A 27,650-nucleotide genomic window follows, 5' to 3' on the forward strand; every position below is an offset into this window, starting at 1 on the left:
CAAGAGCTTTAAGTAACAGGATAGATACACTGATTTATAAAAACGAATGGCAGTTGGGAAATATGGTCTAAATGTTTAACATCACAAGTGGTTGGATCACAAATGGCACCCAAGAGTCAGAGCTCTGCTGCTTGCACAAATGCAATCATAATGAATATTAGAATGAGAGAAAGTTTTAAAAAACAAGTTTTAAATACATGAAAAATAGTTGAATACAATATTGTTTGATTTTTCATGGAAGTGTTTACTGCTAAATATTTCATTTTTCTGCATATGATTTCTCTAAATAAAGTTTTCACACAGGGAAATATTTACCAGTTTAAAGAGAATCATAATACAAAATTTTCTGTCATGAATTGTATCCCAATTTAGCTTAGCAACTTTAAACTTAATTTTCTACTAACATATCTCAAATATCAGTAGACTAGTTTTTAAATTTAACAGTCACTGATTAGAAATAACAAAAAATGATTTTCATTTGTATTCTTTTCCTGCTGCAAGCTTATAGAAGTACGCCACCTAGAGTAAATTTTATAATTCTTTAAGTGTGAAAACATCTGGACTGGTTTTTTTATTTTAAACTATAAAAAGTAGGCACATTTTTATCAAAAGCTAAATATTATCATAATTGTGGAATTTTTCTTATACTCAGTTTTGACATGTAACTTTCTTAATATTGCTTTATGTAAAATTGACTATTTTTCAGTAGTTCCATATTAAGCAATTTACATAATATGCCCTCTTGAGATGGTTAACAAATCAAGTTTAGGAGTTACAGTTTTTGAAACCTGATCCAATGACAGTAGGTAATCTTAACATGCTATTACCAACAGAAATAATTATGGAAGTATTTGAGAGATAATATAAATAATGAGTTTTGGATATATATGTAAGTACAAGCATTAATCTTGTTGTGTTCAATGAATTTTTAAGTATAATTGTGGAAGATACAGCCATTGAGTAAGCACTGATGCTAGGGATCTAAACATAGAAGTAGGTAAAATTTTTCAAATGCTGATAAAATGTGAATGAAAGGAGCATTTTACTTGTCCTCTGGTGTTTTTTCAGGTGGACATGAAACATGCTCTTTTTCTTGGTGAAAAAAAATATGAAAGAGCATTTTTTAAGATTTATGTGTAGATCTAAATATCTTTATTGAGGAAACACTGTGTAAGATACTGAGGCCTATAGGTTCTTTTAACTAGGCAGTGTTAAAAAGCATTGACATTTCTTTTTTTGCTTCCTGCCTCCCCCAACCTTATTGAAGTATAACTGGCATATAGCATTGTGTAAGTTTAAGATATACAATATAATAATTAGATACAGGTATATATTGCAAATTGTTTAACACAATAAGGTTAAATAACACATCCTTAACCTCTTATAATTAGTATTTTGTTGTTATGGTGAGAACATTTAAGATTTACTCTCACAGCATCATACAAGTATGCAATAGAGAAAAGGAAACATATACCTATCTGATTGCAGAGTTCCAAAGAATAGCAAGGAGAGATAAGAAAGCCTTCCTCTATAATCAATGCAAAGAAATAAAGAAAAACAATAGAATGGGAAAGAATACAGATCTCTTCAAGAAAATTAGAGATACCAAGGGAACATTTCAGGCAAAGACGGGCACAATAAAGGACAGAAAAGATATGGACCTAACAGAAGCAGAAGATGTTGAGATGGCAAGAATACACAAAAGAACTATACAAAAAAGATCTTCATGGCTCAGATAACCACAACGGTGTAATCACTCACCTAGAGCCAGGCAGCCTGGAATGCAAAAATCAAGTGGGCCTTAGGAAGCATCACTTCGAACAAAGCTAGTGGAGGTAATGGAATTCCAGTTGAGCTATTTCAAATCCTAAAAGATGAAACTGTGAAAGTGCTGCACTCAATGTGCTGGCAAATTTGGAAAACTCAGCAGTGGCCACAGGACTGCAACAGTTCAGTTTTTATTCCAATCCCAAAGAAGGACAATGCCAACGAATGTTCAAACTACTGCACGATTGTACTCATCTCACACGCTAGCAGAGTAGTGCTCAAAATTCTCCAAGCCAGGCTTCAGCAATACGTGAACTGTGAATTTCCAGATGTTGAAGCTGGATCTAGAAAAGGCACAGGAACAAGATATCAAATTGCCAACATCCATTGGATCATCAAAAAAGCAAAAGAGTTCCAGAAAAGCATCTGCTTAATTGACTTCACCAAAACCTTTGACCATGTGTATCACAACAAACTGTGGAAAATTCTTAGAGATGGGAGTACCAGTCTCCTGAGAAATCTGTATGCAGTTCAAGAAGCAACAGAACAGACATGGAAAAACAGACTGGGTCCAAATCGGGAAAGGAGTATGTCAAGGCTGTATATTGTCACCCTGCTTATTTAATTTATATGCAGAATACATCATGCGAAATTCCGGGCTGGATGAAGCACAAGCTGGAATCAAGATTGCCAGAAGAAATATCAATATCCCTCAGATACGCAGATGACACCACCCTTATGGCAGAAAGTGAAGAAGAACTAAAGAGCCTCTTGATGAAAGTGAAAGAGGAGAGTGAAAAAGTTGGTTTAAAGCTCAACATTCAATAAATGAAGAATATGGCATCTGGTCCCATCATTTCATGGCAAATAGGTTTAGAAACATGGAAACAGTGAGAGACTTTATTTTTGGGGGCTCCAAAATCAATGTAGATGGTGACTGCAGCCATGAAATGAAAAGATGTTTGCTCCTTAGAAGAAAAGCTATGACCAACCTAGACAGCATATTAAAAAGCAGAGACATTACTTTGCCAACAAAGGTCCATCTAGACAAAGCTATGGTTTTTCCAGTAGTCATATATGGATGTGAGAGTTGGACTATAAAGAAAGCTGAGCGCCAAAAAATTGATGCTTTTGAACTGTGGTGTTGGAGAAGACTCTTGAGAGTCCTTTGGACTGCAAGGAGATCCAAACAGTCCATCCTAAAGGAAATCAGCCCTGAATATTCATTGGAAGGATTGATGCTGAATCTGAAACTCTACTTTAGCCACCTGATGCGAAGAGCTGCCTCATTTGAAAAGACCCTGATGCTGGAAAAGACTTAAGGCAGGAGGAGAAGGTGATGACAGAGGACGAGATGGTTGAATGGCATCACTGACTCAATGGACAAGTTCTGGGAGATGGTGAAGGACATGGAAGCCTGGCATGCTGCAGTCTATGGGGTCCCGAAGAGTTGGACATGACTGAGCGACTGAACAACAGCAATACTTTGATCCCTTTCTCTTTATGTTGTGTGTATCCCACATTGTTTTTTGTTTTGCATTTATCCTGAGACTTACATAAAACATTGTAAGGATATAGCAGTCTATTTACGTAGATAACAACTTAACTTGGAGTGTATACAAAACTTTACCCTTTTTCTGCTTGCCCCACATTTTATTTTTCGATGTCACAATTTGTATCTTTTTATATTGTGTATCTGTTAACAAATTGGAATAACTATAGCTATGTTTACTATTTTTTCCTTTAACTTTCATTGTAGAGTTAAATGATTGGCACACCATATCATAGTATTAGATATTCTGAATCTATACTAGGTACATCACCAATATGTTATATATTTTCATGTTTTTATATTACTAATTAGGATCTTTTCATTTCAGGTTGAAGAACTCCTTTCAGCATTTCTTGTAAGGCATGTCTAGTGGTGATCAACTCCCTCAGCTTTTGTTTTTTGGGAAGGTGTTTATCTCACCTTTATTATGTTGCCTTCATTTCTCCATTTCTGGACAATTTTGCCAGGTAAAGTATTTGTGGTTGGCAGTTTTTTTTTTCTTTCAGCACTTTGCATTTGTCATCTTACTCTCTCCCATCCTCCAAGGTTTCTTTGGAGAAGTCCACTGACAACCTTATCAGGGTTTCCTTTTATGAGAGTAATTTTTTTCTTCTGGTTGCTTTAAAAATTCTCTCTTTGATTTTAGACAGTTTTATTGTAGTGTGTTTGGAGAAGATTGTTTTGGATTGAAATTTTGGGGTGACCTGTTAACTTAATGAATTTGGATGTCTAAATCAATTCTCTCTTTGAATAAACTTTCTACCCCTTTGTCCCTCTTTTCTCTTTTTGGGGCTTCAGTTATACATAGATTGTTTCTCTTAATTGTGTGTCATTAGTCCCATAGGGTTACTTCATTCCTTTTCATTCTTTTTTCTTTTTACACTAGATCATTTCAAATGATCTGTCTTTGGACTCACTGTTTGTTTCTTATTTTGTGCAGTCTGTTTGTGAAGCTTTTATTGGCTTTTTCAATGTGGTCATTGTACTCTCTAGTTCCAAAATTTCCCTTTTGCTTTTTTGTTCATGTTGTCTATCTCTTTGTTGAACTTCTTGTTTTGTTCCTATATTATTTCCCTGAATTCAATAATTGTTAATCTGCGTTCTCTAATAGCTGCCTGAAAATCTTTATAACAATTATTTTGAATTCTTTATCAGGTTGTTCTTGGATCTCTATTTCTTTGGCATCATTTAATGAAAATCATTGTGTTCTTTGGTGGTTATCATGTTTAGCTGATTCTTAATGAGGCCACTACCCTTGCATAGGTGTCTGTACATTTGAGGAAGAAGTTACCTCTTCCAGACTTTGTGGACTGACTTCAGCAAGAAAAGACCTTCACTTGTGTGATGGGGTATGCTGGCACAAGATGTGACCCTAGGTCTAGTGGTTCAGGACACCAAGTATGCACATACGTGGTGGCTCTGGGTTATGGGGAAGGGAATACTGTCTCAATGACTTGGACAGCTGGATTATAATATCAGTCATTATGTGGTCTTTGGTGAGCAATGTGGGGGATGTTCTACAGCTGGCAAGGTTATTGGTTCTTCAGCCATGCTTCCAAGTCGAGTGACTAGGGACCAAGGCATAAGTGATGGTGGCTGAAATTAGGGATGTGTGGGTCTGGGGACTAGCTGCAGGATCCTGTGTAATGACAGGGGCTGCTTGCAGACACACACGTAGAGGTGGGGGCCAGGGCAAGCAGCGAGTACCAGGGCCAACTGGGCAAACAGGCAGTTGTGGGGCCCTGGCTGTCAGCATGTACTCCTGTGACTGTGGGGTCTTGCCATGGGTGCATGCATGGCAGTAAAGGTTGGTGACGGGAATCAGGCTAGAAGGTGCAGGTACACGGTTGGAGAAGCTAACCCCAAGCATGCACGTGGCAATGGGGGTTAGCCGTAGAGGTCTTGGCTGGTGTTTGCACTCATGCAGCCACAGCCACAGAAACAGGGTGTCAGTGCAGATCGCAGGCTCTGATAGTGAGGAAAGAAAGGCAGAGGAGAGATACTCAGGCATTTGGCATCTGTAAACACGAAAACCTGTGGGGCAAAACCCAATGAAATCTGAAGAGATTCTGTTATGATTGTGCTTGTTTCCTCAGTGGCCAGATTTAATCTGCTAGAGTCTTCTAGAGGAGATCACAGGGAATCACTGTCACTTGCATTGTGTGGCTGCTGCTGGTCGCCTTGCCCCTCTTCCGTATTCCTAACCATATCTATAGTCTCAGCTCTGCCGGTCTCCGGGTGGGCGGAAACCAAAGTGGCTTCTTCATGCGGTGCCTTGAAAGGCTGGGGAAACTGATAACTCACTGTGTTCTGTCTTTCCCAGTGAGGGGAATTCTTTCTAGCTGGGGAATTCCTTCCTGGCAAGGAGCAGTGCAGGCCCAGGGGAATGAGGGAGGCAAAATGAGCTATTCTTCCGGTTTCCTTTTTGTGTGGCTGTACTCAGGGTTTTGTTCCACTGTGTTGCTAAAATTTCTGAAGTGGACTTCTGAATTCTCCCAGAGGTAACTTTGTTCTGTGATCTTAGGACTAGTGGTTCAGGGCACCAATTGTGCATGCATGTGGTGGCTCTGGGTCCTGGGGAAAGGAATACTGTCTCAATGACTTGGACAACTGGAGTATAATATCAGTCATTATATGGTCTTTGGTGAGCAATGTGGGGGATGTTCTACAGCTGCAAAGGTTATTGGTTCTTCAGCTATGCTTCAGATAGCTGTTTGATTGCTGATATTTGTGAGAAGATGGATTCTGAGGTCTTATTTGTCATCTTGATGATGTTACTCTTCAGCATTGACATTTCATAGTGATTGTGATGGGGAATATTTCATGAAATTGAGTACAAAATATTTTGGATTTGAAACGAAAGCTATTTGGAGAGGTCATGAGACTCCATCTTATTTCTACTTTAAAAGATTATTTTCTCTTCTAACTTTTTGTAAAATTTTTTTACTTTACAATATTATATTGGTTTTGCCATACATTGACATGAATCCACCATGGGTATACGTGTGTTCCCCTTCCAGAACTCCCCTCCCACCTCCCTCCCCATCCCATCCCTCTGGGTCATCCCAGTGCACCAGCCTCGAGCACCCTGTATCATGCGTCGAACCTGAACTGGTGATTCATTTCACATATGATAATTTACATGCTTCAATGCCATTCTCCCATATCATCCCGCCCTCGCCCTCTCCCATAGAGTCCAAAAGACTGTTCTATACATCTGTGTCTCTTCTGCTGTCTTGCATACAGGGTTATCTTTACCAACATACTAAATTCCATATATATGCATTGCTGCTGCTGCTAAGTCGCTTCAGTTGTGTCCAACTCTGTGCGACTCCATAGACGACAGCCCACCAGGCTCCCCTGTCCCTGGGATTCTCCAGGCAAGAACACTGGAGTGGGTTGCATTTCCTTCTCCAGTGCATGAAAGTGAAAAGTGAAAGTGAAGTCGCTCAGTCATGTCTGACTCTTTGCAACCCCATGGACTGCAGCCTACCAGGCTCCTCCATCCATGGGATTTTCCAGGCAAGAGTACTGGAGTGGGGTGCCATTGCCTTCTCCAATATATATGCGTTAGTATACTGTATTGGTGTTTTTCTTTCTGGCTTACTTCACTCTGTATAATAGGCTCCAGAATATTGGAAATAAAAGCAAAAATAAATATATGGGACCTAATTAAAATTAAAGGCTTCTGCACAACAAAGGAAACTATAAGCAAAGTGAAAAGACAGCCATCAGAATGGGAAAAATATTAGCAAATGAAGCAACGGACAAAGAATTAATCTCAAAATATACAAGCAACTCCTGCAACTCAATTCCAGAAAAATAAACGACCCAATCAAAAAGTGGGCCAAAGAACTAAACAGACATTTCTCTTCTAACTTTTGTGTCTGTTGGTAGATAGTGCTTGGAATTTTTGCTTTAGGGAGTTTAGAATTTGAAGCAGTTGTAGGCGAATGATGTTTCTGTAACTTCTCACAAGGGATTTGATTTTCTAGTGAAATATTGCTTTGATTTATTAGTGTCCTTGTACAGGTGATTTCTACCCTTATCCAGAGGAAAAATTCCTGCAGAATAGAGGTCTTACCTTCAATTTCATTTCCCTACGTCATGACCAACCTAGATAGCAGATTTAAAAGCCAACAAAGGTCCATCTAGTCAAGGCTATGGTTTTTCCAGTGGTCATGTATGGATGTGAGAGTTGGACTACAAAGAAAGCTGAGCACCGAAGAATTGATGCTTTTGAACTGTGGTGTTGCAGAAGACTCTTGAGAGTCCCTTGGACTGCAAGGAGATCCAACGAGTTCATCCTAAAGATCAGTCCTGAATATTCATTGGAAGGACTGATGTTGAAGCTGAAACTCCAATACTTTGGCCACCTCATGCGAAGGGTTGACTCATTGGAAAAGACCGTAATGCTGGGAAGGATTGGGGGCGGGAGGAGAAGGGGACGACAGAGGATGAGATGGTTGGATGGCATCACCGACTCGATGGACATGTGTTTGGGTAAACTCTGGGAGTTGGTGATGGACAGGGAGGCCTGGCGTGCTGCGATTCATGGAGTTGCAAAGAGTTGGACAAAACTGAGTGACTGAACTGAACTGAATGTATTTCTGACACATATTATTGCCAGAGTGGATTCTTATAAACAGTTTTTGTTACCACATTTTGTCTCCAAGCTAACTGAAATAAATGAGGAGAGTTATTCAGTTGCTAAACTTGAACAGTCTGATTAGGTTATCAGACTAAGAATTTGATAAGCAAAGTTTGAAAACTCTTCATGGTTTTTTTTTTTTTAATTGAGTATGGTAAATTTTATTTAAGGCATCGCAGAAGTTCAGAATGAAATATTTATATTAATAAAATTTCTTAACCCACTCAAAAACAAACCAGACAGAAAAATTACTCATTGAGTTATAGTAAATGTCAGTTTTTTTTTTAAACTAACTTATTTTTTAGTTACAAGCGACGCATGTATCTTATTTATAATATAGCTTCAAGACTTTAAATATGCTGCCCAGAATATCTTCCAGTTGCTATGGGGAGTTCTGTTATTCGTCAATGTAGGGTTTCCTACTTGGCAGCATTATGTATTTATGATGGCATCTATGTTTGCTGGTTGTTGCATTTGCAGTGGAACTTGTATTTCAGCCAGTTGAAGAGGGAGGGAAAAAGAAAGCAAATTAAACTTGACTTCTTGGCAATGAAGTTGTAGCTTCTTGTTACTTGGACCCATATATTCCAAGAACACCAAATTTAACAGCAGTTGTGTGCCATAGTTACTCTACCTATAGTTGACTGTATTTGCATTGTAACGAACTTGAATAATAATGTTAAAACAAAAAAGTTAAAAACTAAAATATTATGTCTTATCAGTTGACATGTACTTTTCAATTAGAATTTTAATATGGGAAATTAGCTATTAGAATGATGCCTATTTTCTCCTGGTCAAAGAAAATTATCATCAGTATCATTCTGTAAGCTTTCTTTTTAACACAAGTTAAAATCTAAATCAGTGAATCAAAAAAAACATTTTCCCTCAACTTTTATGAGAGAAACAGTAGAAAATAAAACATTAATATCTAAGGTTTCTTTTTAAAAACAACTACTGCATTTTAAAGTCAGTATATATTTATCCCAAGCCAATATTCTAAACCCATCTATATCTACCACATAAGCCTGTAATATTTGAAGTTCATAAAGATTATCTTCAGATGTCCCAAGAAGTTCCTTTTTAATATTAAGAACATAGAAACACCTTCTTAATATTGATTCTTAATATAAAGAACCAAGAATTAACTCCTTAATATTGACATATATAATTGTATTCATTATAATTTATAGATTTGTAGATTGTGTTCATTTTAAGTAATTCATTTTTTTTTTTGAACACTAGCAGTTCTTGAGGTGTAGTTTAGTTAAATGTCTACTGAGTTAACTTTTAACTTTATGTTTACCCCAGCTATGTTACACAATTATATTCTCTGGTTTCTGGAAGCTTATGAAATGGATACATTGGTGGTTCAGTTCACTTCAGTTCAGTCGCTCAGTCGTGTCCAAATCTTCGTGACCCCATGAACCGCAGCACGCCAGGCCTCCCTGTCCATCACCAGTCCCTGAAATCCACCCAAACCCATGTCCATTGAGTCAATGATGCCATCTAACCATCTCATCCGCTGTCGTCCCCTTCTTCTCCTGCCCTCAGTCTTTCTCAGCATCAGGGTCTTTTCAAATGAGTCAGCTCTTCGCATCAGGTGGCCAAAGTATTGGAGTTTCAGCTTCAACATCAGTCCTTCCAATGAACACCCAGGAGTGATCTCCTTAAGGATGGACTGGTTGGATCTCCTTGCAGTCCAAGGGACTCTCAAGAGGCTTCTCCAACACCACAGTTCAAAAGCACCAATTCTTTGGCGCTCAGCTTTCTTTATAGTCCAGCTCTCACATCCATACATGACCACTGGAAAAACCATAGCCTTTGTTGGCAAAGTAATGTCTCTGCTTTTTAATATGCTGTCTAGGTTGCTCATAACTTTCCTTCCAAGAAGTATGCGTCTTTTAATTTCATGGCTATAGTCACCATCTGCAGTGATTTTGGAGCCCAGAAAAATAAAGTCTGCCACTGTTTCCATTGTTTCCCCATCTATTTGCCATGAAGTGATGGGACTGGATGCCATGATCTTAGTTTTCTGAATGTTGAGCTTTAAGCCAACTTTTTCACTCTCCTCTTTCACTTTCAAGAGGCTCTTTAGTTCTTCTTCACTTTCTGCCATAAGAATGTTGTCATCCGCACATCTGAGGTTATTGATATTTCTTCCGGCAATCTTGATTCCAGCTTGTGCTTCCTCCAGCCTAGCGTTTCTCATGATGTATTCTGCATATAAATTAAATAAGCAGGGTGACAATATACAGCCTTGACGTACTCCTTTTCCTATTTGGAACCAGTCTGTTGTTCCATGTCCAGTTCTAACTGTTGCTTCCTGACCTGCATACAGGTTTCTCAAGAGGCAGGTCAGGTGGTCTGGTATGCCTATCTCTTTCAGAATTTTCCACAGTTTATTTTGATCCATATAGTCAAAGGCTTTGGCATAGTCAATAAAGCAGAAATAGATGTTTTTCTGGAACTCTCTTGCTTTTTTGATGATCCAGTGTATGTTGGCAATTTGATCTCTGGTTCCTCTGCCTTTTCTAAAACCAGCTTGAACATTGGTGGTACCAGGATGTATAAAACAAAAGGGAACATGGAGACAATAATCTAATATTTAGATCTTGCCTTCAAGGAGTTTGTAATTCAATTTGAAAGCCAGTGAATAAGAATGAAAATGCTATCATGTAAACAGCAAATAACTGTCCAATAGAACAATGTGCAAATAATTCTTATTGCCTAATGACTTAATAAGTTAGTGCCCTACAGCTTCAGATGAAGATGTTACAGCAGATTGGAAGATTCTATAGAAACTGGGCAAAGGGAAAGACTTGGTCTTGATACTGAAAAATGGATAGTTTTAGATGGAGCATTGGGCAATAGGGGTAATAATTTATATATCAGTGTTAGAGAGGAGAAACTACCTTCTAGAGGCACATTGAGTAGGTCTTTTTGCTGCGATGAGATTTTAGAGCGGTGAGTATAGAGAAAGAATGATGGGAAGTATTAATATATTAGATGCAATATTTCTCTAGCTGTTTGCAATTCATAAGGAATTGCTATGTAATCCTCAGTTAATCTTTTAATATCTACGATGCAATATCTTCATTACTTCTACTTAAAAATAAATATGTAACTAAGGCAACTTATTGTTATGAAATAAAAACAAGCAAAATATAAACATAAGCTTTGATGATCTAAAGAGAAAAATCAACAAAAATTAGTGTAAGGTGGAGACTAGGTGTAAGAAAAAATGTGATAATCTATTTAATCTTTCATTGTAAGGAGACAGTATAAAGGCAAAACACATAGTTTTGAAAGTGACATCAAAGATTTTTATATTTTTTTTCTTACCTTTAGAGAGATCTTTTATTTATTAACTGTATCTTCTGTGAAGGTGAAACTTTTATGAATTTCAGTATTGCCTTCCATTTTTTAAAAAAAAATGTTTAATTTAAAATCATGATTATCTCATTTTTTCCTGAAATTATTTATATTTGATCATCTGAAGTATTCTTTTGCAAACTGTGCATATCTATATGAATATTCAATAAAAGTTGGCAATGATGATTTTTGGGTGCTGGAATATAGATACAAATATCTAGTTTTTTCTTGGCACTTTTCAGTGTTCTTCCTGAACCAAATGTGCATCATTTTTTTTTCTAAAACATTAAAGGCATTATTCTTAAAATTTAAAAATTCCACGCAAGTTCTTTGAGGAATACGTTTTGGGACCACTGATATAGATAATTATTTCCTAATCTTTTTGGATGGATGAACTCTTTCACAATAATATATGATTTTGCAAAGTCAAGAATTGAAAAGCTTGTTTTCTGATTTTCCTATGGCATGTAACCAAGCGATTTTGTGAAAAGTTTTCATAATCATTTTATTCTTGAGAAGACTTGAGTAAAGGTTGACATTTATTTTTTGGCTGTGCTGGGTCTTCTTTGCTGTTCACGGGCTTTCTCTTAGTTGTGAGGAGCAGAAGCTATTCTCGTTGCCGTGTGGGGTCTTCTCACTGCAGTGGCTTCTTTTGTTGCGAGGACGAACTCTAGGTGCACAGGCTGTAGTAGCTGCAGCAGGCAGGCCTTGGAGGGCACGAGCTTCTGCTGTTGCAGCATGTAGGCTCTGTAGTTGTAGCTCATGGGCTCTAGAGCACGGGCTCTAGTTGTGGTACATGGGCCTGGTTGCTCCATGGCATGAGGAGTCTTCCTGGACCAGGGACGGAGCCCATGTCCCCTGCATTGGCAGGCAGATTTTCAACCACTGGACCACCAGGGAAGTCCCACGAATGCACTTTTAAAGAATTTTGATCAGATAGGTTGAACTAATGGATTCGAAGATCATTTTGAGGCAAATTAGCACATATATTTGTTCTCATTAATGTGTATTTTAGTATTTCTTAGGTTATCTTACTTCAACCAATGACTGATTATGGATATAAATTAGGTAATAAGGGAGCAAAAATTGATGATTTAAAACTAAGTAATGATTAATGCCTTCATGATGACTGCAGTGCTCTATTGAGTTGTAAACTGACAGTATCTATGTATAGAGGCCCTTTCTCTGATTTCTCATAATCCCTGTGCATTTTTATAGTACTTGCACTCCCAGGCTCTCCAGATTTCATTTTTGATGGATATTTTTAAAAAGTTATTAGCATATTAAAAAGTAGATACTGAAACAGATAACATTGTTAATTTTAATATCATAATTCCTTATAAGTCTTTGTGAAGGTTACTCTTTGGGAATGACCAAACAGAAATTGATATCAGCATAGGCTTCCATGTAATTCTTAAGGAAAAGAGAGAATTTAGAAAGAACAGAAGGTTAGGGGCTGAAGTTTAAGGCTTACTAAAATTTGGGGTATGGAGAAGAAAAACTAGTAAAGGATGGAGAACTAAGGAAATACAACAATTACAGAGGAATAACCATTGAAAGAATGATATTACATACTATTTCTTTTCATACTCACAGTAATCCTAACCTAATTTAAATGAGAAAGTTACAACTCAGAAAGATAAATAATTTGCCCACAGTTAACCAGTGAATCAGAGAAGGCAATGGCACCCCACTCCAGTACTCTTGCCTGGAAAATCCCATGGATGGAGGAGCCTGGTAGGCTACAGTCCATGGGGTCGCTAAGAGTCGGACACGACTGAGCGACTTCACTTTCACTTTTCCCTTTCATGCACTGGAGAAGGAAATGGCAACCCACTCCAGTATTCTTGCCTGGAGAATCCCAGGGACGGCGGAGCCTGGTGGGCTGCCGTCTATGGGGTCGCACAGAGTCGGACACGACTGAAGCGACTTAGCAGCAGCAGCAGCAGCAGCAACCAGTAAATGGTAGAGCAATGATGATTCAAAGCAAATCGGTAATAAAGCTCATGCTGTTTCCTCTTCTGCATTCCATCTCTCTAGTTCAGAGATTTCAGAAGAGAATGGTATAATAAAAATTGAAAGAAAGATTTTAATAAGAAATTGCTCTGCATTAGATGTGGCAGAGAGGTCAGGCAAAAAGAGACCTCAGAAAAGATAACTGGACTTGATAGAGGTCTTGAAGTCCTGGGTCTAGCATCCAGAAGAGGCACATTCTGTGGAATTGAGGGGACTTGTTTTCTCTGTCAACACAAGACTTGTATTTATGCTATTAGTATGGTATCTTTCTTACTTTTTCCTGGTATCCCTTAGGCTTGGGCTTCCCAGATGGCGCAAGTGGTAAAGAACCTGCCTGCCAATACAGGAGATGTAAGAGACGTGGGTTCAATCCTTGGGTTGGGAAGATCCCCTGGAGGAGGGCTTGGCAACCACTCCAGTACTCTAACCTGAAGAATCCCATGGACAGAGGAACCTGGCAGGCTACAGTCCATGGGGTCACAGAGTCGGACATGACAGAAGCAACTTAGTACAGCATACAGCACATCCCTTAGGCTTAGGGTGGAATTTTGCCTACAGTAGGCACCAGGCTAAGATCTTGCAACTGCATGACTGATGTGCATTATACGTCAAAAACAGTCTGGTGGATATTGAAGATCCAAAGGGTGATGGCACTCCAAGGGGTGATCCACAAAAAGACTGATGATTTGAAAGTGAAAGTGAAGTCGCTCTGTCGTGTCCGACTCTTGGCGACCCCATGGACTGCAGCCTACCAGGCTCCTCCATCCATGGGATTTTCCAGGCAAAAGTACTGGAGTGGGCTGCCATTGCCTAGCATAATATGAATGTTGAAAAGCAAAAATAGGTGGTAAAGTATACAAATCATTGGAGCCCACCTCTGGAGTATAAGAAGACTGTGTCTTTCCTTTACTCTGTCTCTTCCTATGGTAGCCATTGTGAGTCAATATTACCAGGAAGACCCACAAGTTTAGATAAAGTTGGGGGATCACAGAAATTCTGGCATATTTTAAATTGATGAGGACTTAAATTTTAAAGAATTTATTATATAAAAATGTACTAATGCTGATAAGTATTTTTCAATAGGTGAAGAAAAAACATTTATAAAAATAATACACATTTATGAATTTAAAAAATCAGTGAAAATTGGGCAAAGTACATGAATAAGTAATTTAAAGGAGATGCTTGGAAAAATAAAATTCAATAGATATTTACTGAATAAAAAGTAGGCTGTGGTAGAATTAGTTTTCTACCATAAGAAGAAACAGCAAGTACCTTGATTAATGAGAACTTTGTATGTCATACTTTGGAGCATGGAGGTAAACATGTAGATGGTGGTGGTGTTGTTCAGTCACTAAGTTGTATCTGACTCTGTGACCTCATGAACTGCAGCACAGCAGGCTTCCCTGTCCTTCACTGTCTCCAGGAGTTTGCTCAAACTCATGTCCATTGAGTCGGTGATGCCTTCCAACCATCTCATCCTCTGTCATCCCCCTCTCCTCCTGCCTTCAGGCTTTCCCAGCATCAGGATCTTTTCCAAAGAGTCAGCTCTTCGCATCAGGTGGCCACAGTACTGGAGCTTTAGCTTCAACATCAGTCCTTCTAGTGAATATTCAGGGTTGATTTCCTTTAGAATTGACTGGTTTGATCTCCCTGCAGTCCAAGGGACTCTCAAGAGTCTTCTCCAGCACCATAGTTCGAAGGCATCAATTCTTCAGCACTCGGCCTTGTTTTATTGTCCAGCTCTCACATCCATACATGACTACTGGAAAAACCATAGCTTTGACTATACAGACCTTTTTTGACAAAGTAATTTCTCTGCTTTTTAATACGCTGTCCAGGTTTGTCATAGCTTCCTTCTAAGGAGGAAGCATCTTTTAATTTCATGGCTGTGGTCATCATCCACTGTGATTTTGGAGCCCAAGAAAATAGTTTGTCACTGTTTCCATTGTTTCTCCATTGGAAAATTGTTCTTCCATTCCATTGTTTCCCCATTGGAAAATTGTTTCACCATTCCATTGTAAATGGTGGGAGTCTACTAGAGTACTGTTCACATTGAAGTAACATTATTTATTGGCACTGTAGTAGTACTCGAAACAGACTTGAGCTGGTGGGAAAAGGAGGTAGCCAGATTAGCTCAAGTAAGAAAAAATGAAACTATGTAGGGATTAAAGGGATGAGAAAAAATGAGCAGATTTAAGAAATATTAAAACGTGTTTTCAAAGTATACTTTTTTCTCCCAGTTTTATTGAGATATAATTGACATACAGCACTGTGTAGGTTTAAAGTGTACTGCATAATGATTTGTCTTATATACATCATGAAATGGTTACCACAATAAGTTTAGTGAGTATCTATCATCTTATATAGGTGCAAAATTAAAGAAATAGAAAAATGGTTTTCCTTGTGATGAGAGCTCTCAGGATTTACTCTCTTAATAACTTTCACATATAACATAGAAGTGTTAATTATATTTATCAAATTGTAAATGATATCTCTAATACTTATTTATCTTACAACTAGACATTTATATCTTTGATCATTTTCATTTAATTCCTCCTCTTGTCACTCTGGCAACCACAAATTTGACCTCTTTTTCTACGAGTTTGTTTTAAAGGTAGTAAGACTTGATGAAATGAATTTGGTAGAAGGTAGGGGATAAGAGGCTGCTGATGCTGCTGCTAAGTCGCTTCAGTCGTGTCCGACTCTGTGTGACCCCGTAGACGGCAGCCCACCGGCCTCCCCTGTCCCTGAGATTCTCCAGGCAGAACACTGGAGTGGGTTGCCATTTCCTTCTCCAATGCATGAAAGTGAAAAGTGAAAGTGAAGTTGCTCAGTTGTGTCCGACTCTTAGCAACCCCATGGACTGCAGCCTACCAGGTTCCTCCGTCCATGGGATTTTCCATGCAAAAGTACTGGAGTGGGTTGCCATTGCCTTCTCCGAGGGAATCTAGGAAAAATACTCTTTTGTTAATAACTTGTATGACTGACTACCTGGATGATACAGTATTTGATAGGAAATAAACATGGTATATAGCACATGCATTTATTACAAATTTTTGAAATTGAGCTTGAAAAGCTGCTTTTAAATATAATTTAAAATGCATTTTTTATTACAGACTTAAAAAAATTTCTTAAAGCAGTTTTAGGTTTGCAACAAAATTGAGAGAAAGAGACTTCCCATATGCCCCTTGGCCTCCCTCTTCTCTCATTCCTCACCAGGATGGTATATATATGGTATATGTATATATATGTGTGTATATATTTTTTCTTTTTGCCAATAACAAATCTACATTGACATAATCACCCAGAGTCCACAATTTATCTTAAGGTTCATTCTTGGTGTTGTACATTCTGTGGGTTTGGATAAAAGTATTATGACATATATCATCATTATAATATCATATAAAATGTTTTCTCAGCTGTAAAAATCCTCTGTGTTCTGCCTATTTGTCATCCCTTTCCTCTAGCCCCTAGCACCCATTGATCTTTTGTCTCCATGGTTTTTCCCTTTCCAGAATGCTTTTTATAAATTAGAGCTACATGGAATTATGAATTTTTGTATTAGTTAGTTGTATATGTAATACCATCCATTCTCCAAATTAGAATCACACATAAGATAAACCTTGGGTAAAATTTTAAAGTTGCTTCTAAGACTGCATATTTATTAATATAATCATATCAGAAATAGATATGGAAAGATATTTCCCTCAAGTGTGATTGAAAATAGTTTCTGTTAAGGTTCTAGCCATTAGATTTAGTTCTGGTTGATGTTTAAAATAAAAAAAAATGTTTTTATTAATGTCACATAAAGAACTTACAGGTGTCAGGTGTCATTGAATATTTCCCTTTTGTATTAGAAAATGCAATTTTTGGTTTAGAAATTCTTTATTATAATGTATCTTTATTCTGTGTAAAATTTAATGTTAATCTTATAGAATAAAGAAGCTCATTTCAGATATATAAATTTTTCTGTAAAAATATAAAATTCAGATTTTATGGCATATGGAAATACACTTTCAGTATGTAAAACATTCTGAAAAATTGATTTAACTTGAAAATATATAGAGGAATGTGTAGAGATTTCCCATATGCTCCTTCCCCTCCCTCATTCCTCACCAGGATGACATTATGAAGTGTCTTCTACTTAGGTGTTGCCACTTACCCAGATCTGATAGAAAGGTAATTTATAAAAATTCTATTTGTATACATTCAAATTTGACTTAATTTAGAATATTTTGAAATAGAGGAAAGTGATTAAAAGAAGAAAAAGAACACCAATTTGTGGCACAAATATAAATGTTGACATTCTATTACAAGATTAATAAACAGTTTCATTTAATTTTAGATTTTGATACAACACTTAAAACATTATTATGGCTCAAAGGAAGTTATTAAATCTGGGTATCAGTGAAATGAATAAAAAAAAAAAATTATTAGCATTGTAACAAAGCCATGAAACAAAATGTCATTTGGAGAACAGCAAGCTGATAAATGCCAAGGAGGAAAGAATTAGAAGCACAAATGTTTTAGCAGAATCTTCATTTTTGAAACTGAATAGAGTGTAAATATATTACCATTTAAGTGTTACCCTTATTAGACCTTAATTTCTAAAGAACAAATGACAAAAATAGAATCTGGATTTTTATAGAGTGGAAATAAGAACTATTGCTCCCTTTCCATTTTAAGTTTGAAATGTCTTCTCTCAACAATCTTGGATTGTTTCATTTTGCGTTCAAATTTCAGGTAGACCAGTCTAGACCAACAAATAGAAAGGAAGGGAAATTTGGAACAGACAAATGTCATTTAGGACCTGAGTTATCATCTTATGTTTCAAAAATATTAACCTTCCATTTTTACATACACCAAAAACTTCATATTTTTGTTTCAAAAGAGCAGGGCAGAAATTTTTGTAGGTTAAGACTACAAAGTAAACAAAGCAAAAAACTCAATCAGGGATAACCTTACTTCCCAACGTGGTAAAAATAAAGTATTGTTTTGTAACAAATTATATTGCTTATAGAAAAAATTCTGTACCAAAATTTAATAAATCTAATAAATTTAAATTCCCAATGAACAAATATGTTAGAAGGAAAGGCAGTTAACAGTTCTAAAATCCTTGAAACCTGAGATAAGAGGTAGAACCTGATTGTGCCTATGGTGAAGATAGCCTTCTTAGTTTATCAAGAGTTTTAAGTGTCACAGTATTTTCCTCTTCATAAATCTCTAAACACATCTCTGATTTGCTGTGGTGTTAACTGAATGTTTAGGATTATTTAGTTTCACTGCTACGAACACAGTTTCTTCTTTGATGAATCAGTAATTGCTTATACATCTTTAAACCTAAGAATTCTATTCTCTTGTCATTTGCTGGCAGTTTTAGGCACAGTATGACTTAGTTAAAAGGATATTTAGCATTGTGGCCAACTTGATTTTCATGAAATAAGATGGTCAGCTGGTGGAAGCCAATTCAGGCCACACATACTGTATTTAAGACTCAAATGCTCAACCTTTATGGCTGTTCAGGAAGTTACCAAACAAGTCACATAGCCTGTGTGCAACACACCGGATGTTGTGTAAAATGGCCTAAACTTTCCAGATTTCCTGGCTTTTCCCCTTTTTAGAGTACATCAAAGCAATTTCCTACAGCATTGAACCATCTGACTAGCTCTCATAGTTTCTTTTTTCTTATGATTAAGGGAGAAATATCAGTTCAGGGGAAAAAAAGCTGTGGCTCAACCCGAAGCCTGTGCTAAGGATAGAGCTCAGTGATACTAAAATGCCCAAATCTTTGTGTGGATCTTTGGTGAGCAAAATAACAGGATGTAGTTATGTTCAGAAAATTGAAAAATTGAAATATAATAAATTATCAATCTCTCTAATCTTTGAGTAGTGCCCAAGTTCTTCCTTCTGCTTCATTTCTGTAACACCATACATTTTATTGTTTATATGTAATTCTAACTTTAAACAAATATATAAGTAATAATAAGGTTTCTTTGTAGCGTAATAGTATATTCTCTTATTTCTTAGTTAGCTAATGTTTCTATTGATTGAACTTAAAAGTTATTGCCTAATTCCACACTACTATTTTCTTTCTTTTTTTAAAAAATGTAATTGAAGGATAATTCAGTTCAGTTCAGGTCAATTGCTCAGTCGTATCCGACTCTTTGCCATCCCATGGACTAGCACACCAGGTCTCCCTGTCCATCACCAACTCCTGGAGTTTACTCAGACTCATGCCCATTAAGTGATAATTGCTTTATAGAATTTTGTGGTTTTCTGCCACACATCAACAAGAATCAGCCATAGGTACACCCAAGTCCCCTCCCTACCAAACCTCCCTCCCATCTCCCTCCCCACCCCACCCTTCAGCCTGTCACAGAGCCCCTGTTTGTGTTCCCTGAGCCACATACCAAATTCCCATTGGCTATCTATTTTACATATGGAACTGTAAATTTCCATGTTAATCTCTCCATACATACATACTCTTACCTTCTCCCTCCCTTCCCTGCCATGTTCATAGGTCTGTTCTCTATGTCTGTTTCTCCATTGCTGCCCTGAAAATAAACTCATCAGTGCCATCTTTTTAGATTCCATATATATGCATCAGTATATGATATTTATATTTCTCTTTCTGACTTACTTCAATCTATATAATAGGCTCTAGGTTTGTCCACCTCATTAGAACTGACTCAAATGTGTTCCTTTTTATGGCTGAGTAGTATTCCATTGTATATATGTGCCACAACTTCTTTAGCCATTCATCTGTCAATGGACATCTAGGTTGCTTCCGTGTTCTAGCTATTGTAAATAGTGCTGCAATGAACAATGAGATACATGTGTCTTTTTAAATTTTGGTTTCCTCAGGGAATATGCCTAGGAGTGGGATTGCTGGGTCATATGGTGATTTTTTTCCTAGCTTTTTAAGGAATCTCCATACTGTCTTCCATAGTGCCTGTATCAGTTTACATTCCCACCAGCAATGCAAGAGTGTTCCCTTTTCTCCACACCCTCTGCAGCATTTATTGTTTACAGACTCTTTGATGATGGCCATTCTTACTGGTATGAGGTGGTATCTCATTGTAGTTTTGATTTGCATTTCTCTAATAATGAGTGATGTTGAGCATCTTTTCATGTGCTTGTTAGCCATCTGGATGTCTTCTTTGAAGAAATGTCTTTTAAGGTCTTATACTGACTTTTTGATTGGTTTTTTGTTTTTCTGGTATTGAGTTGTATGAGCTGCTTGTATATTTTGAAAATTAATTCTTTGTCAGTTGTTTCCTTTGCTATTATTTTCTCCTATTCTGAGGGTTGTCTTTTCACCTTGTTTGTAGTTTCATTTGCTGTTCAAAACCTTTTTAGTTTAATTAGGTCCCACTTGTTTATTTTTGTTTTTATTTCCATTACTCTAGGAGGTGAGTCATAGAAGATCTTGCTTTGATTTATGTCGTTGAGTGTTCTGTCTATGTTTTCCTTTAAGAGTTTTATAGTTTATGGTCTTACATTTAGGTCTTTAATCCATTTTGAGTTTATCTTTGTGTATGGCATTAGGAAGTGTTCTAATTTCATTCTTTAACACATAAGGTCCAGTTTTCCAAGCATCACTTATTGAAGAGGCTATCTTTTCCCCATTGTATGTTCTTGCCTCCTTTGTCAAAAAAAAGGTAACCATAGGTGTGTGGATTTATCTCTGGGTTCTCTATCTTGTTCCATTGGTCTATATTTCTGTTTTCATGCCAGTACCATACTGTCTTGATGAACGTAGCTTTGTAGTGTAGTCTGAAGTCAGGAAAGTTGATTCCTCCAGCTCCATTGTTCTTCTCAAGACTGCTTTGGATATTTGGGGTCTTTTGTGTTTCCATATGAACTGTGAAATTTTTGTTCTAGTTCTGTGAAAAATGGTAATTTGATAAGGATCATATTGAATCTGTAGATTGTATTTGGTAGTATAGTCATTTTTACAATATTGATTCTTCCTCCCCAGGAACATGGAATACCTCTCCATCTGTTTATGTCATCTTTGATTTCTTTCCTCAGTGTCTTATAATTTTCTGTATATAGGTCTTTTGTCTCCTTAGGTAGGTTTATTCCTAGGTATTTTATTCTTTTTGTTGCAATGGTGAATGGGATCAATTCCTTAATTTCTCTTTCTGATTTTTCATTGTTAGTATAAAGGAACACAAGTGATTTCTGTGTATTGACCTTATATCCTACAAATTTGCTGAATTCACTGATTAGTTCTAGTAATTTTCTGATAGTTTCTTTTGGGATTTCTATGTATAGTATCATATCATCTGCAAAAGTGAGAGTTTTACTTCTTTTCCAATCTGGATTCCTTTTATTTCCTTTACTCCTCCAATTGCCATAGCTAGGACTTCCAAAACTATGTTGAATAATAGTGGTGAGAGTGGACACCCTTGTCTTGTTCCTGATCTTAGAGGGAATGCTTTTAGTTTTTCACTATTGAAAATAGTGTTTGCTGTAGGCTTATCATATCTGGCCTTTACTATGTTGAGATAGGTTCCTTCTATGCCCATTTTTTTGAAGGATTTTTATCATAAGTGGGTGCTGAATTGTGTCAAAAGTTTTTCTGCTTCTATTGAGATGATCATATGGTTTTTATCTTTCAGTTTGTTAATGTGGTGTATCATGTTGATTGACTTGCGTATATGTTCAGTTCAATTCAATAGCTCAGTCATGTGTGACTCTTTGTGATCCATGAACTGCAGCATGCCAGGCTTCCCTGTCCATCACCAACTCCCGGAGCTTGCTCAAACTCATGTCCATCAAGTCAGTGATGCCATCCAACCATCTCGACCTCTGTCATCCCCTTTTCCTTCCACCTTCAGTCTTTCCCAGCATCAGGGTCTTTTCTAATCAGTCAATTCTTCGCATCAGGTGGCCAAAGTATTGGAGCTTCAGTTTCAACATCAGTCCTTCCAGTGAATATTCAGGATTGATTTCCTTTAGGATTGACTGATTTGATCTTCTTGCTGTCCAAGGGACTCTCAAGAGTCTTTTCCAATACCACAGTTCACAAGCATCAATTCTTCAGCATTCAGCTTTCTTTATGGTCCAACTCTCACATCCATACATGACCACTGGAAAAACCATAGCTTTGAGTATATGGACCTTTGTTGGCAAAGTAATGTCTCTGCTTTTTAATATGCTTTCTAGGTTTGTCATAGGTTTTCTTCCAAGGAGCAAGACTCTTCATTTCATGGCTACAGTCACCATCTTCAGTGATTTTTGAGCCCAAGAAAATAAAGTCTGTCACTGTTTAAATTGTTTCTCTATTTGCCATGAAGTGTGGGACTGGATGCCATGATCTTATCATCCCCAAATGTGACAGTGATTAGACATATTTATCAGTTAGCTAAATTAATTAACATATTTGTGACATGAAATTTTAGGTTGGACATGCAAATTATTGATTTGATTTTGATTTTCTCAATTTATTAATGATTTTGTCTCAATATAGGGCCTTTACTTAGTGATGTTTAAGCTAATTCTTTACTGTGATACCCTATAGCTAAGAAAATCACCCAACCTTACTCTGAACAAAAAATAAGGCTTCTCCACATCCATGTTGCTAGATCTGCTATCACACTCATGATGAATTACTTTTGCTTTTGGTAGCATAAAAAACCACAGCCTATTTTTCCTCTTGAGTGGCAGTTCTCTCCTCACTTTCTCTTTTTCTATTTTAATTCCCTTCCAGCTGCTTATCTCTTCTGATCTTTAACCTTTCCTTATTTATGGGAATCAGTAATGTTGTTTTTTTCAGAAGTTAGTTCTTTTAGGGAAGTAACAGTCATCGAAAGAGTCACCTTTGGCCATTAACATGTGTGTTTACTGATGAAGTCATTTATTATGGTTAAATAAATACATTTGATTTCAAATAGATAAGACTTATTAGATAACTGTAAGTAGAAACTTAGTTTTTGAAATTGCTTCTAATGTATAATGAAGCTTTAATTATAAAAAAAAATCAGCCTTTAACAACATCTAAAAAAACACTGACAGGAAGTAATAAAAACATTTTATATTTCAGTGATTCCCTGATAGTCCTTTTGTTCTACACTAGATATAGCAACCCTTGGTTTATTAGAGGCCATTTACTAGTTGTGTTTGTTTGTGTTTAGATGCTTGAGACAGTGTACCTGTAAAAATATACTGCTAGGTTAGTAGCGTTGCCCTTGTTTAACTACATGTACTGATTAAATCAGTTTAGCCTTTCACTGTAGCAAAGAAACATAGTGATCAACAGTAGAGAAATGCATTCTCTACATCACAAATGTATAAACAGTGGATCAGGGTTAAAATAGTAGTATTCTACAATGTGGAAAGCAAGAAAATTGAGTTTACCATTAAAGGAAGGAAGATGGATACCTGGATGTGTATTTCTTGAAATTAGTTACTCTAAACTACCCTTTGAATAATTTTTTAAAAGCTGGAAAAAATAAAATTTTAGGTATATCTATCTATCTATCTATCTATATAGTTATTGTTTAATCACTAAGTCGTGTCAGGCTCCTCTGTCCATAGAATTTCCAAGTGAGAATACTGAAGTGGGTTGCAATTCTGTTCTCCAGGGGACCTTTTCGACCCAGAGATTGAACCTGCATCTCCTGCACTGGCAGGTGGATTCTTTACCACTGCACCACCAGGAGAGTCCATATTTTATATATATATATAAATAAAATTATTTTTTGCATTGATGAGTTGGTAAAACAACAAAATCCCAAAATAGAGTAAACTAGGAAACTTAAAAGATAAGTGCCAAAGCTATTTTTGTTCTGCTGAATCCTGAAATTTGGGTTTCAGAGTTTCCATTTGACAGCTTCTTTGGCCATGATGGATACTTGTTAAAACTGAGGATCCACCTATGGAAGGAAACCTAATGGGATATCAGTACCCTACACAAAGCTGAAATGTGTAGGAGTGAAATGAACATGGAAACACCAAGTAAATTTGCCAGTAATGCTAGGTAAGTGAAGAATAAGTAAAAATTTCCTTGTGAATATGTAAGTACAACCTGGCCCCCCTGAAAAAAGCCTAAGTTTAGTGGAGAGTTTAGCTTAGAATGTTTCTAGCTCATTGTGCCCCCAGATGATTGGCAGAAGCAAATAAAAATCATTTGGAGGAATTCCAACTTCAGTTTAGGCCTCACCTGTGTTTCACTGATAGAATGCAAAGGAAAATGAATCCTCATGTAAAAAATCATAAAGCAGGCAAGAAGACATCATAAATGAGAATCTACTGAAAACAATTAAAAAAAATCATGATTGATATGATTAAAGAAACAGAAGCTTGAAAACCGATAAGTAGATTTGAAAAATAAATAGAAATTCTAAAAATTAATAATATAATAAAAACTCAATGAAAAGATTAACCATTGTATTAGACATAACAAAAGAGAGAATTGGTGAGATAATTTCTGAAGACATTATTTAAAATACTGTCCAGAGAGAAGTGTAAAACATGATAGAGAAATTAACAGCTATGGAGAGTGAAGGGAGAAGGTCTAATATACTTTTTTAGTTTATTTTTTATTTTTGGTTGTGCTGGGCCTTTATTGCTGTGTGGGGGCTTTCTCTAGTTATGGTGAGTGGGGGCTACTCTTCCTTGTGGTGCACGGGTTTATTGCAGTAACTTCTCTTGTTGTGGTGCATGGGCTCCAGGTGCATGGACTTCAGAGGTTTGGCACATGAACTCAGTAGTTGCTGCATGCGGGCTCTAGAGGTCAGGCTCAGTTGTGATGCTCAGGCTTTAGTTGCTCCATGGCATGTGGAATCTTCCTGGACCAGAGACCGAACCTATGTCCCCTGCATTGGGCAGGTGGGTTCTTATCCACTGTACCACTAGGGAAGTCCTCTAATGTACTTTTTATTAGAGTTCTAGAAGGAGATTATAGAGCCAATGGGAAAGTGAAGCGAAGTGAAGTGAAAGTCTCTCAGTTGTGAACGACTGACTCTGCGACACCATGAACTGTAGCTTACCAGGCTCCTCTGTCCATGTAATTCTCCAGGCAAGAATACTGGAGTCAGTAGCCATTCCCTTCTCCAGGGGATCTTCGAAACCCAGGGATCAAACCCAAGTCTCCCACATTGCCGGCGTATTCTTTACCATCAGAGCCACCAGGGAAGCTCAACGGGAAAGAAAGTATTCAAAAAGAACTCCTTGGAGTTGTTGAAAGATGGTAATCTTCAAATCAAGAAAAGTAAATACCAAGATTAAATTAAGAATTAAATTAAGAATTTCTTTTCATCAAAAATCACCATAAAGAAAGTAGAAAGATAAGCTACTGGGAGGTGATACTTGCCATCCATATAGCTGACAAAAGATTAGTATCTCTCCAGAATATAATATATATAACATGCATTATGCATTATTATAATTGTATACATTGTATATAATTGCATATATAATAAAATTTTAATGTTATTGTTTATATATATTTATATGTAATACAGAATAATATATTTTATTGTGAATGATTAAGAAGACTGCACAGAACAGCTCTGTAACTCAGGTTATAAAATTACAAATTATCTTAAACATGCCTCTGAATTATCCTAAACACCTTCTGCATGTCTATATCAAATATCTCCAATTCCTTGAGATTCTATATTTGAACTCTCTTTAAATTGTCTCCTTTCCTTCTGGTTTCATTGATAATAGCTTGATTCAAGTCTTAACTACATTCCCTTTAGCCTAGGGGAATAGATTTCCAACTGATTTCCCTCTTTCCCTTTAATCATTTCTTTTACAATGCTAACAAAATGTTTTCTTAATACATTTAGGAAAAGTTTTGTTATTCTTCCACTCAAATATTCACCATGCTGTATAAATCATGGCTGTTCATTTTCATTTTTATCAAATTATACATATACATACCTTAAAGAGTCAAATAGTTTTATTAGGTCACTTCATCCTTTTAACTTCTTCCCATTTAACTTTTGTCATTATATTGATGTCTTTATTTAAGTTTATATTGTTTCTTCTTGATATTTCAATTTTAAGCATTGACTTTCCGTTACAGAATATGAGGATTTAGATCTCGTCCTCCATCTCTGCCACATGTCAAAACTGAGAGAAGACCTAAGTTGTCCCTGAGGCAGGATATTTAGAGAAGAGAAAAGGCATCCCAAACTCCTCAAATAGTAGGCCTTCCCACATGCCCATCTTTCTGACATAGATAACATGTTAATTTTGATCATAATAATATTTAATATTTCATATCATTTTGACTATGTAAATACTATTTTAGCTGGTCCAAATACTAAATTAGATTGATTTTGTTTTCCTGGAAGAATTTTTGTGATCTTCATCTTGCTCTTTTATCTTCTTGCAATTATTATTAATTTAAATCCAAACTCTTCCCAGTTGCCTATTTAACTCAACACATTTAGATACATCATGCATTTGATCAGTTCCATCATCCTGAAGAAATCTTCCTTAGAATGTAAATTCCTAGCATAGTACCTTTCATATGGTGGGTTATCAATAAACATTTATTGATCAATTAACTGAAATACTACTAGCTGAGCTACATAAAGAAATTTCTACAGTTTGTTTCTTCTGAGAACTAAAGTTGTATGGGTCATTTCAGATTTTGCTTAACTTGGAGAAGCTTCAATTTCCTCATCTGCGAAAAGAGAATAAGAATTTCTACTTCTAAGATTGTTGTCAGGATTAATCCTATAATAATTATATGTTTATATACTATAATTTTACTGTTGTACTTGGCACATGTGAAACAGTAAATTGGTAGCAGGTACTGAGTTAACATAATGGTTGTATACAGTTACTACTATTATTTCTGCAATACTGCTAATGATATAACATGGGTCCTTATCATGAATTTCCTTAGGGATTTCCAGTGACTTATCAAAAGAAAGAGTTGGAGAAAGATTTTCACTATTTCAAAATCTTTCATGAGAATTCCCTTGACTGTTTTTCTTGGCCTACTATTTGAGGGGTTTGGGATGCCTTTCCTCTTCTCTAAATATTCTTCTCCAGGGGCAACTTAACTCTTCTCTCAGCTTTGATAATGCTCTGTATCAAAGCATATAACTATCAGATTTAATGATTTATTACATGTTTGGCTTTATTTAACTATTTCATATTTATTATTCTCATCTCTTTCATGAATTTATAGGCTTTTAAAATGCCATCTGAAATAATTGCTTTCATTTATCTGAAATAAATGCTTAATTGGTCTGTTTTTGGCAAGGAAGAAAAAGAAGGAATAAAATCTCCCAATAGTGTGCAACATTTCTGGGAGCATAT

At 36.5% G+C, this 27,650-nt stretch overlaps 1 protein-coding gene across 5 annotated transcripts in view; it reads left to right on the top strand.

The window, feature by feature from the left end:
- EMC2 (ER membrane protein complex subunit 2) overlaps positions 1 to 27,650 on the top strand; it is a 292,907-nt gene that overhangs the window by 57,520 nt on the left and 207,737 nt on the right. For all 5 annotated transcript variants that reach the window (XR_014057283.1, XR_014057287.1, XR_014057282.1 and 2 more), the window contains one exon: positions 3,648 to 3,786. The gene's annotated coding sequence lies outside the window, so the exon portion shown is untranslated. The remainder of the gene's footprint in view (positions 1 to 3,647; positions 3,787 to 27,650) is intronic.

The sequence above is a fragment of the Giraffa tippelskirchi genome, chromosome 6, assembly GCF_054371585.1.
Source record: "Giraffa tippelskirchi isolate mGirTip1 chromosome 6, T2T-mGirTip1v1.2.pri, whole genome shotgun sequence".
In the NCBI taxonomy this organism is placed as follows: domain Eukaryota; kingdom Metazoa; phylum Chordata; class Mammalia; order Artiodactyla; family Giraffidae; genus Giraffa; species Giraffa tippelskirchi.